The sequence below is a fragment of the Grammomys surdaster genome, unplaced genomic scaffold (assembly GCF_004785775.1).
Source record: "Grammomys surdaster isolate TR1022 unplaced genomic scaffold, NIH_TR_1.0 126121, whole genome shotgun sequence".
Lineage (NCBI taxonomy): Eukaryota > Metazoa > Chordata > Mammalia > Rodentia > Muridae > Grammomys > Grammomys surdaster.
This window is the reverse complement of record NW_021620929.1, coordinates 860,377-878,754: the sequence shown is the minus strand read 5'-3', so window position 1 is coordinate 878,754 and position 18,378 is coordinate 860,377.

Here is an 18,378-nt window from a genome sequence, read left to right as displayed (position 1 = left end):
GACGGTTTTGAGCATTTTCCTTTCGTGAACATGGTTATGCCTCCAGCAGTACATGTGTCCCTCAAAGTCTACGTTAAATCCCTGACCTTGGGTGTTCCACCTCTGTTCTCCCAAGGAAGGGCAGAGGGTGAAGCCCTACGTGGCAGGTGACTTTGGCAGGTGGCTGCTCCATTTTCAAAGCTTGGTTTGCATGAGATATTTCAATGACAGGCAACTTAGTCAAAGAATCACTGTGGTTACCATGGCACCCTGCCATCCAACACGGCTGTGGAGCCACCCAGATTTGGAAGGGGTGTTCTGAGGGTCTGTGGGTTGGCCCCAGCTCTCAGGTAAGTGTTGACAGAGGTCAGTTGGCTCATCATGCTGGGAGTGGCTTGGCACCTGCTGAGCAAACACACAGCATCTTCCTGGGAGGCCACCTTGACACACTTTGGCCCAACCTGTTCTCCCGAAGCTGGGGTTTTGTAAGAGGCCAAATTCCAGGCTGGGGCAGAATAAACAAGAGTGCATGGCTAACGATTGGTGAGCTTGCCTGGAGTACAACTGACCGCACATTTCAGAGGACACTTTGGGGCCACACCTGGCCCCAGGCTGACTGTTTATAGTGAAGCTATGAACAACCAGGGGCTTCTAGGTCCCCATGGTGTCTGCTGGTGATTTCTCTCTGTTCTTTGAAGAGTAACAAAGACATACCTGTTATAAACTTGGAGTTCTCTGCCCTAATCTGCTTAACAAGTAAATAATATCTTTCCGTTCAAAACCTCACACCTATCTATCACTTCATGGTCTTCAAAAAGATTCCCAGTTCTACCCTGGTTTCAGTTTTGGAAGAGCAGGATTGGCAGTCCAAGCTCAGAGAGGGCAATGACTTGACCAAGTACACACAGCCAGGAGATGTCTGGGTCAGAAGTTGAAATTTTTCTACAAGCAAGTCAGGCAAAAACAATGCTTATATTTGGTCTTCCGGCCCAAGAGGGGAAAGAGACTTGGCCTAGAGTTGGAGGGTATGGGAGGGAACCAATGTATTTCCACCTTGGAGCTAGCTCAGAATATTGCCTCCACCGTTTGTTTAAATATAGCCACAGCCCTTCCAATTGCAGTATCTATTTGCCCTCTTTTGGGGGTGCTGGGGACCTCATACTTCTTAAGCAAGCACACACCAGTGAGCTCCATGCCTAGCCCCACTGAGAAGTCAGAAAAAGTAGTCAGCGGTTAGACAGTTGTTTCTTTCTGGCCTGCTACCATCCTGCCATCTAGATCCAGGCTTTCTAACCACTTACAATTTTTCACTTGAGAGACTTCAAAACACACACACACACACGCACACACACACACGCACGCACGTATACACAAACACGCACATGTGTGTATATGTAAACACACACATTTTAGATTTGTTGTTTTATTTTATGAGTCTTTTGTATGCACGTATGCATACTGTGTGAATGCCTGGTGCTCTCAGAAGCCAGCGTGCGTCAGAGCTCCTGACACTGGAGTTATGAACATAGGTTTGAGATATCCTGGCTGTGCTGGGAAATGAACCTGGGTCCTCTGAAAGAACAAGTGATCTTAACCACTGAGCCTTTAACCCTGTACTTGAAAAACTCTAGGCATATAAATTAGGTTAATAATCAAGCATTTATTGATAGTAAATCATAAATAAATTTATTTTAAAATAATTTTTACCAGTTATACACAAATAATTTTAGTGTTGCTTAAAGATGTGCTTGTGTATTCTTACACAGAAAATTACTTCTCTGCTGGTGTGCTGATGTGATGTCAAGGTATACAGAGAAACTTCAGTATTGCTCAGAGTTGGTCAATATTTTGATTTTATAATGGTGAATGTTGAGAACACCAATCTATGTAAGTTGGTAATAAAACAAGGCAGAAGAATGTTCAGGGCCATTTCAGAGCTTGCTGAGAATTTTGTCCTAATCCCAAGGCAAGATTCATTGAGTAATTAAAAAAAAAATGACACTCAAATGTCATGTTAATATAACTCAAAGAGCAAACTTTATAAGCAACCTCTGTATCACAGCATAAGCCAGAGCTGTTCTGATTGGCTGTGTGCATGCCAGAGCTGTTCAGACTGGCTACGTGCATGCTGAGAAGAGGCAGGAGGAGACATCTTGAAGACTTTGGGTTTTGTACTTAAGCCATTCTGCTCCTGTGAGAGAAGAAAGCTTTGTCTGCATAGTACGAACATGGAAACTGAGAACACGGCAGTCTCAGACCTGAGCCGAGGTGTTTCTGGCATCGGTCAGCGCCACTGTGCTGAGTGAACTCAGGAGCGGTACAAAGTGCTCAGAACCAAGTCTGCAGTGAGGTCACCATGCCAGAAACACCGCAGGCCTTTGGTTTGAGTTAGTTCTTGTCTTTGCGTGCTTTACCATCTTGACCATTGTCAACTTTACCGTGACCCACATTTAGTTATGTGACTCCAGTCTTAGTTCTGAAGTAGGATCTAGGTGACAGTGACTCTATCACTTACCACAGCAGGTGGGTTAGATTAGTTTTCTAATCTAAAAAAAAAAAAGGGGGGGGTGGAAATCCTCAGGGAGGCCGCAGCATCCACCCATGCTTTTGAAACTACTGACTGTAAACATCCAGTTCTCTGATTGCTATTCAACTGCTGAGGACCCATGGGCCAGCTGATGTATGCCTCTTCCAGGTATCCCATGGCCTTGCCCTGCTGTCCTGTCATGGGTCTCCCCAGGCCTCTGGTGGGTGCCCCAGTATCTCTGTCTAGTGCAATCAGCTGCCTCACTGGCCCTGTCCTCTGCAGGCTCCTGGGGAAACCAGTGCCCGATAGACAGGCTCCCCCAACTGCTTCTCCACACCTTTCAGGTTGTGTATTGTTTCTCCTGATTAACTCCCAGTTAGTGCTGGGAGTTTACGTGTCCCAGTTTAGGTTGGATTCTGCCAGTTCCCCAGAGCCAGGTCCCAGCTACTTTTAGCTTGATTAAATCTCAGGCCTTCCTGCTTCCATGAGGACTGCCATTCGTGTGTGTGTGTGTGTGTGTGTGTGTGTGTGTGTGTGTGTCCGTGTGCCTGTGTGTCTGTGTGTCTGTGTGTCTGTGTGTGTGTGTGTGTGAGATCTTTCAGAAGTCCACACATTGCTACCCTCCTGGCAACACCATATGACACTGGTCTTGGTTTAGTTTTCCTCATGCGAAAACTGAGGTTGCATGAGGCACTCCCAGCTTGTGAGGGATGGGTGAGGATAAAGGTGCCTCTCCGATGTGTGGTAGTCAGTAAGGTCATGGCGTCCAGTTTCTCCTCCACTCACCCTAACTCACAGCCTTGCCACTGTAGAACTGGAGTCCCGTAGGAACAACAAAGCCACAGACATACTCCAGGCTTTGCCTTCCCAGTTGGAAATCCAGATTCTATGGTATTCTAGCAATTTCTAAGTCAGGCCAACGATCTCCTGGTCATGTTAGCGCAAAGCCATTTGGGTTTGAATAACTCGGTGAGCAAGCAGCGTGACTTTAAAGACCCAGCTGCCCTGGAATGCATTTCTAAACAGGAATTAGCTGACACAGGCAGCATCAGCTGGAAAAACAAGGTCTGGGTTGGGTGGCCCAGAGGTTCCCACTGACTTCACCAGCTGGATAGCACAGGCTCGTTGTCACTGCCTCCTTGGTGGCTGTGCCATTAGAAGCCATGCAGTTGACAGGGGTCACCAGTGGCTTGTTTAGTCCTTAGGGCTCCTGTTGTCATTTTAGGAAGAAAATTACAGGTCTATCGCTCTCTTAAACCTGTACAGTAATAATTAGCCAGGCCCCAGTGAGAGGCGGTTTACCCTTGACCTTGGCTGCTGGCCTGGGAAGTGACCCATTGGAGTCTATGCAAATTCTTTAACCCCGACCACGACAGGGGTTGATCAGGGAGGTATTTAACTGAGAAGGGTTACCATGCATATTAGTTCAGTTCTCAATTTTCCAAGCTTCAAGTGACCTTGGTTTCAAGAGCAAAAAAACTCTCAGGTAAGGATCAACAAACCAGGACCTACCATGCAAATGTTTTAACCCCACCTATGTTTTAACCACAGTGCACCCAGGCCTTCTTATCTACACCTTGTGTGGGCTGTTTGCCTGTAGCAAGTAGCTGTAGCTTCCAATTCTAAACATTCCCTCCTAGACATTTATAGACCCAGGTCAATGGCCTCTACCCTACTTCACAAAAGCCAAGTTTAAATTAGCTAGCTCTCACTTTTTGACCTTTGTACTTGGATAGGTATGGCTCTGTGACTTGCCATACCTATATCCAAGATACCTTGGATCTAGGAAGTATGCAGGGAGTATAGGAGTCACTTCCAGACAGAACTTGGTTCCTAGATGTGTGCTATAATGTAGCTCACAGGTATCCACAAAGGGCTGGGTGTCAAGCCTTGGTTCCCAGCTTGGTAATACTGGGAGCTGTGAGATCATGCTAGGAGTTCTTAGGTCACAGGGGGTGGTCCTCCAAAAGCTACTGTCTCTCCTTCATTGCCAGCCAGAGGTGGGTGGGTTTTCTCTGACAGATGTTCCCACCTTGCTACAGCCCCAAAGCAAGTGTCCCGAATCCTCCAAAACCTTGAGACAAAACAAACTTTTCTCTTTGTAAATTGATTGGCTCAGGGATTTTGTTACAGTAGTGGAAAGCTAACTGACACAGCACAGGCCTTGGATATTAGAGCCACCAGATGGATCAGCTTGCCTTACAGTGCCCAGAGATCCTTTCAGATCATAAAGGACATTGAGTATCAATTGAGTGTGTTTGAATCCCTGAGATTTGATCCCTGTTACTTTATGACTAGGTTTTGCTAAGTAACCAGCTTATCCATACAGCTTTCTGTTAGAGTTCAATATAAGGTGTCTAAGATGTTTAGAAAAATGGCCAGCATATAAGAAAGTATACAATATAAACTAGTGAAAATGATTTGTGTCAATTACTATTAAGAAAATATGCATTATTTTCCTATATTATCTCATTTTCAACTTCATAATGACTGAAAGGTAGTGACTATTTTCTCTTCATTTATTCAATAAAAGTCTATGATACTTGTTTCGTGTGATCAAATGCTAGATTCTAGGACACAGATGTAAGTAGCAGGCATTTTTTGGTCCATAGAGGAGAGATACATTTGCTCAGTATTGTGAGCAAAAATGATATTGAAAGACGGTAACTCAGAGCTGGGTGGTAGAAGCTGGATAGAGGCTGACCAGATGAAGACAGGAGAGAAACTTTGCAAGGCAGAGAAAGGATCTGGCCAGAGAATGATCCAGAAGCCAGAAATGCTATGCTCTTTGGGAGGATCCCTAAACAGACAGATATGACAGAGAAAAGCATCCTGACCCCTCCAAGGTCACTGGAAAGGTGAGGTGACTTTCAGAGCTGGACATGGAGGAGGGCTAGGAAGTGCTGCCTGCTAGATACAACATGGTAGCTACAGTTATGAATTCACAATGGCTGTAGCCACGCACAAGACCTCTACACATATGGAAACACACCCACACGCATGTGTGTGTGAGCACCTGCACACACATATCCCCAAACAATGGGACATCTGACTTGAAAGCTCTAAAGGCATGAGCTGAAGTGAACCCTGATTATCTGAACCGTCCATTTCGTCAGTGAAAGGATGGCTCCCGAGGGTCACTTCTAACCATGTGCCAGAGAAATGAAGATTTGGATAAAGCATTTTCCTGTTTTGTTGTGACCAACTCTATGATCCTCATACACTAGATCTGAGAAGGTGTGTGGGAAAAAAGGGGGCAAGCAAAGCATCGTAGGGCTGAACTGAGCTCAGGGGAAGGATTCACAAGGACCTGGGTCACAGAAGACATCAGAGACAGGAAGGGTGGGTTCAAGCCTTCACCAAGTCAGTTTCAGTGTCAGAGAAGGTGGCATCCTCTCCTGTCTCTCAGTGGTGTGCACCTCTCATCTACCTTGATGCCAGGTAGCTCTGAGACCCTGTCAAACATGTCATCTAGAAAGTAAGCTCATCACATGACAATGAACGGGCACTTGGTTACTGTCTGACCCACATCAACTGAAACATGAGACAAAATGAAATCTATAGGATAGGCCCTTTAAAAAGAAGGGGTCACAGATTTATTCATTCTTCGGTCTGAATTTCTGGATCTGAATCTCTCTGTGGTGTGCACATATGCATATATGTGCATGTATGCTCCGTTGTGCATTTGGCATTTTTGCCTCTGCACACCTGTTAAGGTCAGAGGAAGACCAACCCAGAGCTAGTCTTTACTTTGTACTTTATTAAAGAGTCTCTTGTTCTTTGCTGCACGGGCCAGGCTAGCTGGCCTGTGAGCTTCCTGATGGCCTTCCATCTCTGCCTTCCCCCTCGCTGTGGGGACTTCTGTGCTACCATGTCTGGCTTTACAAGGCTCTGGTGATCTGAGTTCAAGTCCTCACGGTGGTGCAGCAAGCATTTCATCTACCAAGCCAGCCCCTCAGTCCCAGATTGTAGCATTCTTTCCTCACCCGGACTTTTAAAGACAAACAGGCCAGTCACATGTCCGTTGCCGTCTATTGTTGGCAAGCTGATCAGCGGTCTAACTGAACAGTTCTGAGCATTAGACCCACACAGTCTAGCTCTGCTGCTTACTGGTTAGGTGATGCTGGGCAAATGCTATATACATCTCTATTATTGAGTTTTCTCACCTGGAGGAGAGTACCAATTACATATGCCGTGAGGCTGAAGTGAGACTGTGGGTACAGGAGCTCAACTGTAATTCCAGCACCCAGGAGACTGAGGCAGGGGGATAGAAAACTCTAGGTCATCCTGGGCTTCAGAGATACTATATTTCTAAAACTAAAATTAGAACAAAAAAAAGAGGAGGGAGAGGAGAAGGAAGAGGAGGACAAAGAGAAAGAAGAGAAGAAGGAGAAGGAAGAGGAGAGGAAGAGGAGGAGGAAGAGGAAAAGGATGAGGAGGAGACAGTGCTACCAGGCTGCTGTAATTTAAAGAATATGGTTGACATATATACTTTAAGGATTCATGTATAGGAACAGATCCTGAGAATGATGAATCCCAGAGTACGGCCTGATGGGAAGTTATTGTCCTTAAAAGGAATTAGTGTAGCTCTCATGGGACTCTTGTTAGTTTTCCTTCCCAACTTGATGTCATCCACCTTGAACCCATAGGCCATGATGTTACTAAGGGGGCCATCTCTAGAGACAGAACAAACAGGGCCATCTCACTGAATTTCTAGCCCATAAAACTGTGACCTAAGTAAAAAATCATTTATAAGGTACCTAGCCTCTGGTACTTCATCCCAGCAAGGAAAATAGACTAAGATGTAGCCAATGATTGATAAATGCTATTATTATTATAATTCAGGACTCTGATGCTACTCTAGCACATGGTGTCTGCAACATCCACATCTCAGAGGCCATACCAGCCGATCTATTTTTAACTGATAACATCTACCCTACCATCTTCACCGCCCTCCTACCTAATAACCATATGCTTGCCCCTCCCCATCCCTAGAGCTTGGAACCTAGCATTCAGTCTCCTGTAAGTCCTGATTCAGTCATCTTTGTAGTCTCCAAGGTCTCTGTTGACCCAGCTCCAATTTCCATGTAGTCCCAGTGCCCTGTGACCCACCCTCAGCTCTCTTAAGTGGAAGTGACAGTGAGGGAGGGATGGATTCTGGCCAGAGTGAGCCTTGTATATTTGTGTATTTCACCTTCATGCTTCAGCTGCTCTTGTCCCTGACTTATGGATCTGCTAAGATGCAAGACTGTCACCCTTTCTTGTGACACCTTCTCACATAGCTTGTATCTGGCCAGACATGGGTTTTGTGAGGAAGCTCCATGAGGGAAGCTGCTGTCAGTTTCCTCTTGGCTTTTCCCTTCCCTTTCTTACTGTTCTCTGAGCTACTCAAGGACGAAAGTCCTGTCCTTTCTTCCATGATGATGATGATGATGGTGGTGGTGGGGATGTGTGTGTGTGTGTGTGTGTGTGTGTTTGCACTCGCGTGCACATGTGTGTGTGTTTCTTCACATGGAGAATTGTGAACTATCTGGCTGGTTGTTATTTCCCACAGTACTTTGGTAGTTCACACTGCACTAGCAGAAAGCCAGGTTGCCAGCTAAGTTCCTTTATGGGCATTGACTTGTACTATGTTGGCAGTCATCCTGGGCAATGGATGCTTTTTAAAAATCATTATTTGACAGAAAGAGAGACTGCAGCTTGGAGAATAACAACTTATGTCATAGGCAAGATGTGACCCCTGCCCATTTGATTCCCACACTGTGGTTTTTGGTACTTTCCAACAACCCTGACTGAAAGAGACCTTGTTAAAATGCACCTGCTGATTCTGTTTTTGGACAAACTTAACATTTCTAAAACAAAACAAAAAACAAAACTCCCATGCATTAAGTCAGGTTGATCTAAATTATACTATGGCTCCCCCTGACCTGTATACCTAGGATATTCAGTACAATTCTTTCTTGGGAGAATTTCTTGGAACAGAATCATGGGAGAGATGTGTGGCTTCAAGCCCTGGGTCTGAATCCTAGCAGTTAGCTCATCAGCACGACTGTGGCAAACTTCTACTCTCAGAGACTCAGTAACGTCATCTGCAGGACAAGAACAATGGTACCACCAATGAACGACTACAAAGGAACAGATGTCCCTATGCCTGGAAAGGGCGCTCCACATACACCGAAAGCTGCATGCATGACATACACCGAAAGCTGCATGACACAAACAGTGGCTGGAAGCAGCTTCAGGTTGGATGCAGCATTGATGGAGTCATGTGCTACTGACATCCAGTTCCTTGTCTTTCTCTAAGTAGAAAGGTGTTGGGTTTTTTTGTTTGTTTGTTTGTTTGTTTTATTTTTTATTTTTGTGGGAACACACCACAATTTGTCTTGCCCTATTAGAGATCCTTATTACCTCAGACCTGGAACCTTTTAGAAGACTCCTCGAGAATTTTATACTCACAAAGTGATTCTCCCAAGCCCTTCCCATCTGAAGCAAATAGATGATCTAGGAGGGAAGCTTGGATCTCCCTTCCCTCACACACACACAGACACACAGACACACACACACGCACACAGAGGACATTACAAAGCAGACAGCAATGCTGAGCAGAGCTGGTGCCCACCACAAAATCCTCGGCCATGACGGTCCAGCACAGGGAGGGACAGATAGCTGCAGCAGAGATTACTATCCCTGTCAAGTTGAGGTATTTCCCATCAGCTTCTTTGACTTGCCCTCTGAAACACACTAAGCACATGGGCCATGAACTATTTCCCCCTCTTTCCAGTGGGCAGCAAATTCTTCCTCACCTGGCCTAAGCTGCCCTGAGGCTTGGTTTTGACAACAGAATGTGTCGAAGTGACAGCCTTAAAAAAGATGGAGAGCCTCTGCTTTCTCACACTTGAAAGGCAGTTTTGGGGAAGGACCTTGAGGAAGGCGGCCATCTTGGTCACTGTAGCTTTAGGCAGTTTCAGAAAACAAGGAGCTGGGCAGTGGTGGCGCACACCTTTAATCCCAGCACTTGGGAGGCAGAGGCAGGTGGATTTCTGAGTTCGAGGCCAGCCTGGTCTACAGAGTGAGTTCCAGGACAGCCAGGGCTACACAGAGAAACCCTGTCTCGAAAAAACAAAAAAAAACAAAAAAAAAAAAGAAAGAAAGAAAGAAAGAAAAAAGAAAAAAGAAAATGATGTCCACACAAGTACTCTCAACTCCACCATGTGGAGTGAGAACCATCCCTCTAAGCCCAGTCAGTCTACCCAACAGTGAGAGTCAGCCATACAATGCATCATTATTTTAGAGCCTCAAGGCCTAAAATATAGAATGGCTTATTACCTAGCAGCTGAGAAACAAGCCAGTAGACGTTTCTTGTATCTATACTTTCCTAATCCCTTTCATTGTACACCTGCCAGGTATCTTCTGTGTCAGCCAGGGACCCCACCAGGCTTCCTACCAGCAGCACAAACATCATAGGCAAACCTGACAGAATGACCTTCACGGGTCAGGCCAGCAGTAGGTCTGAAGGAGCCTGGGAGAGTCTAAGCTAGAGTCTGACTAACAAGTTAGGCTTATGGTCATCTCCACTACTGAATGTGTTAATCATCCTTCCTGTGAAGACACTCATTGCTTGGGCCTACCCTGTCCCTGCTGGATCAGACCAGGCCCTGACATCTGTAATATCAAGAGCATCCTATGCTAACTTTGTTAAACAGCCATGGAAGAATTGAAGATGGTCTTCATGATGTTTGAGTCCTCTCAGAAAGTGCTTACATCACAGAGAAAGGGCTCATACTTGGGGATCTTGTCAGAGTGCAGGATCTGGTTCTGAGGATTTGGGGTAGGCTTAGCATTAGGCATTTGTGGTCACCCCAGGGGACTGGCTCCAGGAGACCCAGGAATGCCCAGACCTGTAGATGCTCTAGTCCTTGTTGTAAAACAGTGTGGTGTGGGCATATAGCACGCACATCTGCTGTGTATCCTTTACCATCTCTAGATTACTTACAATACCCTGGACAGCACAGAATGTCATAAAATGGTTGTTGTACCATAGGGTCTAGAGAATAATGACAAAAAAGCAAAGTCTGCACATGTTTAATATTTTTGAACTTCAATCTATAGTTTGAGTTGGCAGATCTGGAGACACTGAAGCTTGAGTGTGCACTCCTAGGTGATGTTGAGTGTGCACTCCTAGGTGATGTTGAGTGTGCACTCCTAGGTGATGCTCACCTTGCAAACCTCAGCATGAGCACCAAAGCTCTGGAGAGTCACAGTCTCCTCTGGAATGTCCAAGACAGAAATTGTGATTGGCACATCCGTGCTATAAATGCTTCAGCCAGTGGCCGCTACATAAAGTTCTACTGAGATGGCCTCAGTGTCCCTTTTACAGTCTTCAAGGGGAGTCCCTATGGTAGATGTCATTTGAACTTTGCCCTAAAAGATGGAAAGATTTTTTGGTTTGATATACACAGGGGATGATGCTCTAAAACAAAGAGATAGGGAATTGGAAACCCACCAAAAGCCACTCTGGAGGCCTGGGGTCTAGCTGGGGTGGGATAAGGAAAGGGAAGGGAGTTGAAAATGGTTTGTGGCCAGAGTGAGAACAGGCCTGAACATCAGATAAAACATCCAGGTTTCCTCCATGGGTCATAAGAGACATGGAAGCTTCTTTAATGGGATAGGACACAGCCTGGGCTCCACATGAGCACAGTGGGCGTCACCACCGCCCTCCTTTTCGTGACAAGATTTATATCACAAGACAGAGGGATGCCAGGACAACTTGGGGGACTGGAAGTAAACATGACACACCCGTATGTTGAAACTGACCATTCCTCTTCCTTGAATGAGGAGGTCCTCTGGTCCTTTTGAGGAATTGTCCCAAGAAGGAGGAGGGATGACGAGATTTCTACTTATAGAGAACACAGCTCAGCTCACGTGACCCCGTGCCATACTGAAAACAAAGTGTGTGTGATGGAATTAAAAGTTCTACCACCCGGCTACCCATGGGCAGCCATGGGAAGCTGCGGGCAGTTGTGGGCAGCCTGGGTTACCACATTTGTGGTAACAATACCAGCATTGTGCTGACATTCAGGACTTGGTCTTTTAATATGCCACTGCACAAGCAGGTGAACAAATGCCTCCCCAAAGCAGAAGAACACACCCACCTTTGTCAGGCTGACCATCCTCTTTAGTAACCCCCAAGGTCTCGATCGGTTAGCATGAGAACGAAACAGCAACCATGAAACAGGTCAATAAAAGTCTGCTTGAGTTATGTGGGGTGGGGGACACCCTCTCACTAAATTAATTAAGCTTTTTATATGTCCCTGTGTTCTTCCTGACATTTTTCCGGTTCACTCTGCTTGAATGCTTGCAGGAGGATCAGTGCCAAGCTCTCAGAGGACTAATTCAAAACAAAAGCAGGGTTCCAGAGAATTCCTGACTCGCCAGCAAACTGAGAGCCAGTGACTTTGGGTTGGTCAGCACGCTTCACTTGTGATCACACTCTGCCTCCCAGAGAAGACAAAAAGCAGGGAGCCACTGTTTGAATTCCAACTCAGGGTGAACTAGGAAGTGGCACCGACCTCATCATGACTTCTATGTGTCCCCGTCATCCCCACATCAGACTGTTTTAGATGAAGGCACCGAAAGTGACTTGCCATTTTCTAGGCCTCTTCTTCTCCATCCTATAATTTATGTCTTTCCCGCTCACACTAGGTATTCCCGGAAGCCCCTGGCAGCTTCCTGAGACAGCTTTAAAGGCACATAGTCTATTTTTGGCCTGGAAGGGACGAGACAATGATTAATGGATGGGAACTTTGTTTTTTTGGCAAGAGAAGCTTCAGTTAGGCTGGAAAGGCCTTTGGGTATTGATCAGGCGCTCATCAAAGTCAATGTGAAATAGAGGTGTGTGTGTGTGTGTGTGTGTGTGTGTGTGTACACGCGTGTGCGGCCCTCACATGCATGCCTTGTGTATGAGTATGAATACCACAGCCTTATACTCTTTCAGACTAATGTTTCTGTCCCTTTGGAGTTTCAAGGAACTGTTCCACTTTGCAGCTCTTTAACGTTGATGAGGCCGTCCTTTACATTTCAAAGAACTGTGGAGCGCAGATAAAAACATACAATCCAGCTCATTTCCATTTAAAGCACCTTACCAGAGCACCTGCCATGAGTGAGATAGTGGTGTCTTACCACGCTTTGGGTGAGCAAGATGAAACTGATAGAGGAGCCTCTGACTTCAAGGAAATTAGCCTGTCCTAATTTAAGAGGGGAATGGCTGTGATGAATGGCAGCCTGCTCACAGTGATAAGCCCTGACATTTCCATTACCAGCTACAATATGCAAAGTGCATGTGGATGTGCCTGTGTGTCCATGGTTAGAAGGCTGTCCTTATCTCCTGCCAGTGGATGCTGGTGGTCTCAGATTGCTTTCCCACTGGTTCATACAACTCAGTGCAGAGAAAGACAATCAGCTGGAGTCACAGGCTGTTTCAAAGGAGGAGTGAGCAGAGAGACCGACAGAAAATCTAGGCTTTTATAGTAACTTAGATCATGTCAAACGGGAAACAAAATGCCCATTTCTCAAAAGCGCTGGGAACAATCTCCACGGTTTCTTACTCCAGTGTCCTCGTGACCAGTTCACAATGCCTGTCACATCACATTGCTGATACTCCCTTTCCCAATGCCATGTGCCTCATGTGAAGGTGACAGGCCATGCTGCAGATGGGCTGTGGGCTGTGCTGTCCTCTGCCTTCAACCTCTGCCTACTGCCCCTGCCCAAAGTGTCTCCTGTCCTAGAGCTCTGAGAGAGTAGGTTTTTTTTTTTTTTTTCTCTTTGGAGAACAGTGTGTGTGGAGGATGGGCTACAAGGAAGGGAGGTTACCAGGAAAAACAGCAACCCCAGTTGGGTTACTTCCTGTTTTGAAACTCAAGGACTTGTTTGCAATCAGGGATGGGTGTAGAGGTTGGCTAGACAGTCTCTAGTGTGCCCTAAGGACTTCTGTGGCATGCAGTAAGCATGCCAGGCAGGAGACTCTTGAACCTGTTTCTCATATAACAGTATGCACTCCTTGAGAGGCTGGGCTGCTCTAGTGCACAGCAACACATAGCAACACGTGGTGATCTGACCTGGTGTAGGAAACTGAGCCTCAGGGTAGAGGCTGCTCAACCTGCGATTTTCTTTCCTCACCCTGTGGAGAAGGAACTGTTGGAGCAGCTGAGAACTTTCTACTTCCTGCAGCTCACAGGAAGCACAATTCGGGATTCTCGAACCTGACACCACACTCACCACCTACTTTTAAGGTGCCATCATCTTCTCCTGCTTTGATGCCTACAATGGGCTCTGAACCTCTGCCCTCCCCACTCACACCCTGGCCTTTCTGCAATGCTTAGTCCTTACTGCTGTCAGTTCAGAATGTCACTCTACGACTCAGGCTTGGCTGGCCAGACTGTGACATCACCTGACCAGGGTGACTGGTTCAGGGATGGGCTGCAAGCTAAGCTAGGGGGTAATTATAACTCTATCCATTGAGTACTTACTACATGTGTCAGACACGTAACACCCAGCACGTCAGTTGACTCTCCCAGCAGCCTTGTGGGGTCAGCACTCTTCCTGCTAGAGGGGCTAAATAGCCTGTTGGAGGAAGCTGATAAGGTCACTGCCTGAACCTGACTCCAGGACTCCAGGCTGAGAGACATCACATGCTCTGCGGGTGTTTTCTTCAAGGGGATTATCCATTTAAGTATGTATCTTCCGGTGAGGTTAGCATTATGCTGTGACACAGGCCAGCCTGGGAAGGGAAGAGATTGCAAGACAGATGTCCATCTGGGACTGGGAAGGTCCTTCTCTCCTGCTCTCCCCAGAAACATCAGGGCAGCATGCATACCTTCTATGTTCTCTCTCTCTCTCTCTCTCTCTCTCTCTCTCTCTCTCTCTCCATCCCCCTCTCTTTCTTCCACAGACAACCACCTATACATCTTGATGCATTTATCAGTTTTCCCAACTGAAACTGATGTGGATGTGTGTGTGTGTGTGTGTGTGTGTGCGCGCGCGCGCGCGTGTGCTTGTGTGCATTCATCGTAGTGTGAAATCTTTGAGGTCCGCTCCTTTCAGTTCAGGGTGAATCACGAAGGGTCTCATCATTACTGAGAGAAGAGCCTATTGCACCCCAGGATCTGGGTCACAAGGGTCAGTGTAAGAGGTGCATAATCTCTACAGGGCACAGACCTGGCTAACCCCACCCTGATGGGACTGTTGGGCTCAGAAATAAGCTACCCCAAATGAAGCCTCAGAGCCAAGCTGCTCATTAGCCTTCTGTCTCTCTTTGGCTCATCACTCTGTCCTGCTGAGAGCCATAAGAGCCAGAACTTCTCCACAAGGTCAGAAGTCCTTCCTCAAAGTCAGCCAGAAAGTCCAAAAACACTATTCTAACCTTCCCCTTCCTTTCTACATGACAGCAGGCTATCAAACCAATCAAGACCCTCATTCCAGAGGCTCCTGCCCTATCCCAGAGAGGAGGAAATGGCACAGGAAGGGGCTCAGAAGGTTCTGAACCCAAGCTTGGTCGGGTTGCCCATTTGGTCTATTGGCATGCCGGTTCATGTTGGTATTCTGCTGTCCCTCCTTAATGAGTCTAAGTGTAAAAATGGACAGTTCTCTCTAGGGCTTGGAGTCCTAGTACGACTCCTGTGCCTGCCAAACTCGTGGTTACATCAGTGTGTTAGCCTTTCTCTCGTTAAACTGTACTTTGTCGCAGGGGTGTCTACTGAGATAGTGTGGCAAGAGTGACTGTCCACTGCTCCTCTGCTGGGAGAGTAATGCCACATATCAGGTCTGTGGGGCTGAACTCTTTTAAGCCGTGTGCTCGGTGAATTGTAGCTCATTGCATTCATCTTCCTACTGAGAAGAGTTGATGTTCACACTCGGGACTATCAGATTAATTTATCCTTCTGAATGAGAACACACACAGTTGCTACATCCACAGTATAGCATGCCTTTCTCCAACACTCCCTTTGTCAACGGAGCAATATTAATCTAATAAAATGATTGCTGTGCAACTGATGCTGGTTTCTTTGAAAACTTGAGCATACACATGGCGTGTAGGTTATATGAGATCATAAAAGCCCATAACAAGATACTTAGAACCAGTCAGAATCGCAGAGATGGAAGACTGTGGCGAGGCAGAAGGCTGTGGTGAGGCAGGCAGGGAGCTACATTTGAGGACATATAGTTTCAATGTGTTTCAAGAAATGAGTCATGGAGACAGATGGTGGTGATGTTTCAGCAACGTCAGGAATGTATTGAACGTCACCTGAAATACATACTGGACAATGTTGACTGAATTCTCAAATTGCTTAAATCTATATGGATCTCAGCAAATGAATATAAACTATAAAATAAAAACCCTAATGTGTAGAAAACTGTCTACATGTCAGCGTATAATAAGGGATCTCAGAAAATCTCCTGATGATTAAGAAAAATGTTTAAAACATTGAGAAATATCTTTTTTAAAAAAACAGTCTTTGGGTATACTGACTCACACCAGCCATCCCAAGACTTGGAAGACTGAGGCAGGAGGATCAAGCTGGAGATACATAAGAGTAACCTGTCAAAACCCAGATGATTTAATTTGGCCTTTGGCTATGACTCATGAGGAATTGAACAGAAACACTAGACCTTGTTTCTTCCCTTGCTGTTTTTTAGTGTTAAACTGTCAGCGATGAGATTCTTAGCCTTTTCTGCTTCGATGACAAAATCCATCAGCCTTTTAATGTCATTTCTGTATTTAAGTATGTTTGGTGCCCATCACTGGGCCTTCATCCTGCATTTTAGAATTTGCTTTATGTGTCTCTTAAGAATCATTACGATGATGATTTATACAATTATTTTTCTATAATAAAATGTTTTGAAAACAACGCATTTGATTTTTCTGATAATTAATTTTGTGTCTATGTGCTCTGGATAACTTAGGAGTCTTAGGAACTCAGGGGCACTGCTCAAAGGTAGAGAACTATGATCAAAGACTTGCTTTATTTCCATTAATTTTTTTTCAAAGCAGAGTCTCATTGTGTAGCCCAGGCGGACCTCAAGCTCTCACTGCCTCAGCCTCGCTAGTCCTCCAAAATGTGAGCACATGGATATTTGTTTCCTTAAGATAAATAGCATTTGGTGTTAAATATGTGAGCTACCTTTTTTTGTCCCAATTTCTCCTGCGAAATTAGTATGTGCTTCTTTATGTGGTATGTATAGATAATATATGCATGTATATGTTCCAGCTCCATATTCTTTCTACATTTCAAGCAGTGTCATGTTCTGACTCCTAGAAGGCTCAGAAACCACATGTATGATTCTGATAAGAGCTGGACTCCCCAGATAGTTTGTGTATGCCCTATCGACCCTCCTGTCTCAGCAAATTCAACCTTTATTTTCCTAATCCTCTTTGCAATTTCTCTAGCTTACTATAGCAGTGTATATGGTTCTAAAAGTACAGCTTTGTATCAATTATTATGACAAGTGGATAGGAGCTAATTTTATATTGCAAGGGTGACTGACCAAAATATCAATCTTTTAAAAATTGTATTATCCGCTTAGTCTAGTGCAGATCATAGCAGAGTGGAAGGATGTCAGTGTCAGAAAGAGACAGACAGACAGACAGGCAGCTTGCTGAGCTACAACGCCCATGGCCTTCTGTCTCTGAGAGTCTGGTTGACTCACTTCTCCCTGGCCTGCGCATGTGTCAGGCCTCCTGAGCACTCCCTGGACTCTAGAGTCCCATCTTTTACATGGTTTACTTTTATTTTCAATGAAAACACCAGCACATGGCTCTGCTGCCTTTACCCTTCAGGGTTCCCCTGGGCACTTCCTAAATCGGTGCCACCCCTCAGTGTGGAAAGAAGAGTGAACGGCAGAGATGGAGAGCCAGGCAGTGTTGTAGTCCAAAGCAGAAGGAGAGGTCTCCTCCTTTCTCCATTTGTTCCCAACAACTGTGTCTGAGGACTAACAGGTGTCAGACACACTGGAGGCTCTGGAGACATGGCAGTGACAAGGCAGACACAGGACCCCTTGCCTTCAGATTCACATTCTGTAGGGACAGGATGCCAAGAAACAGGTGAACACAGAATTAGATGAGGAGGCTTTAGATCCCGCTGGGTGCTGTACAGACTAGATGTCGGCATTACACCGGGGAGAAAATGAACGGGGAGAGAGGTAGCAAACAGCTCTCGAAAGGTGAGGTGGTCTGAAGGGTCTTGCTGATGGCCCTTCATGTACAAGAGACTGCTCTAGATGAGGGTGCCTCTTGGCTCTTTGTGAAGTGGGAAGGGCTCTGGGTACAGGTGTGGCCGGTGAGGTTGGAAAGACAAGCAACATCTCCTATTCTATAACCTGACTCTTGTTGCAGAAGCCTGCCATGGACTGAGGTTTTTCAGACCAAAGGCCTCAGCGGTAAGGTCAAGAATCCAGTGTTCCTCCCCTGCCCATGCCAAGCTCAGACCCTTTCTTGCAGATCAGGTTTAAACCTAGCCTTATATTTAGCTTCCAGCAAGCTTTCCAGCTTTGCCAACATCCCCTTCATGAAAGAAGAGATACATTTCTCTTTGTGGTGGGGACACACCTGCCAGTGAGGGGCATCATGGCAACAGGAAGAAGCATTAGAGTGACGAGGGCTTGATTAGAGCCTTCTCCGAGTCCTCAAACTCAAATCCATGTTCAGTCAAGAATATCTCACTAGGTGACAGTGGCGCACGCCTTTAATCCCAGAACTAGGGAGGTAGAGGCAGGCAGATCTCTGAGTTTGAGGCCAGCCTGGTCTACAGAGTGAGTTCCAGGACAGCCAGGGCTACACACACACACACACACACACACACACACACACACACACACACACA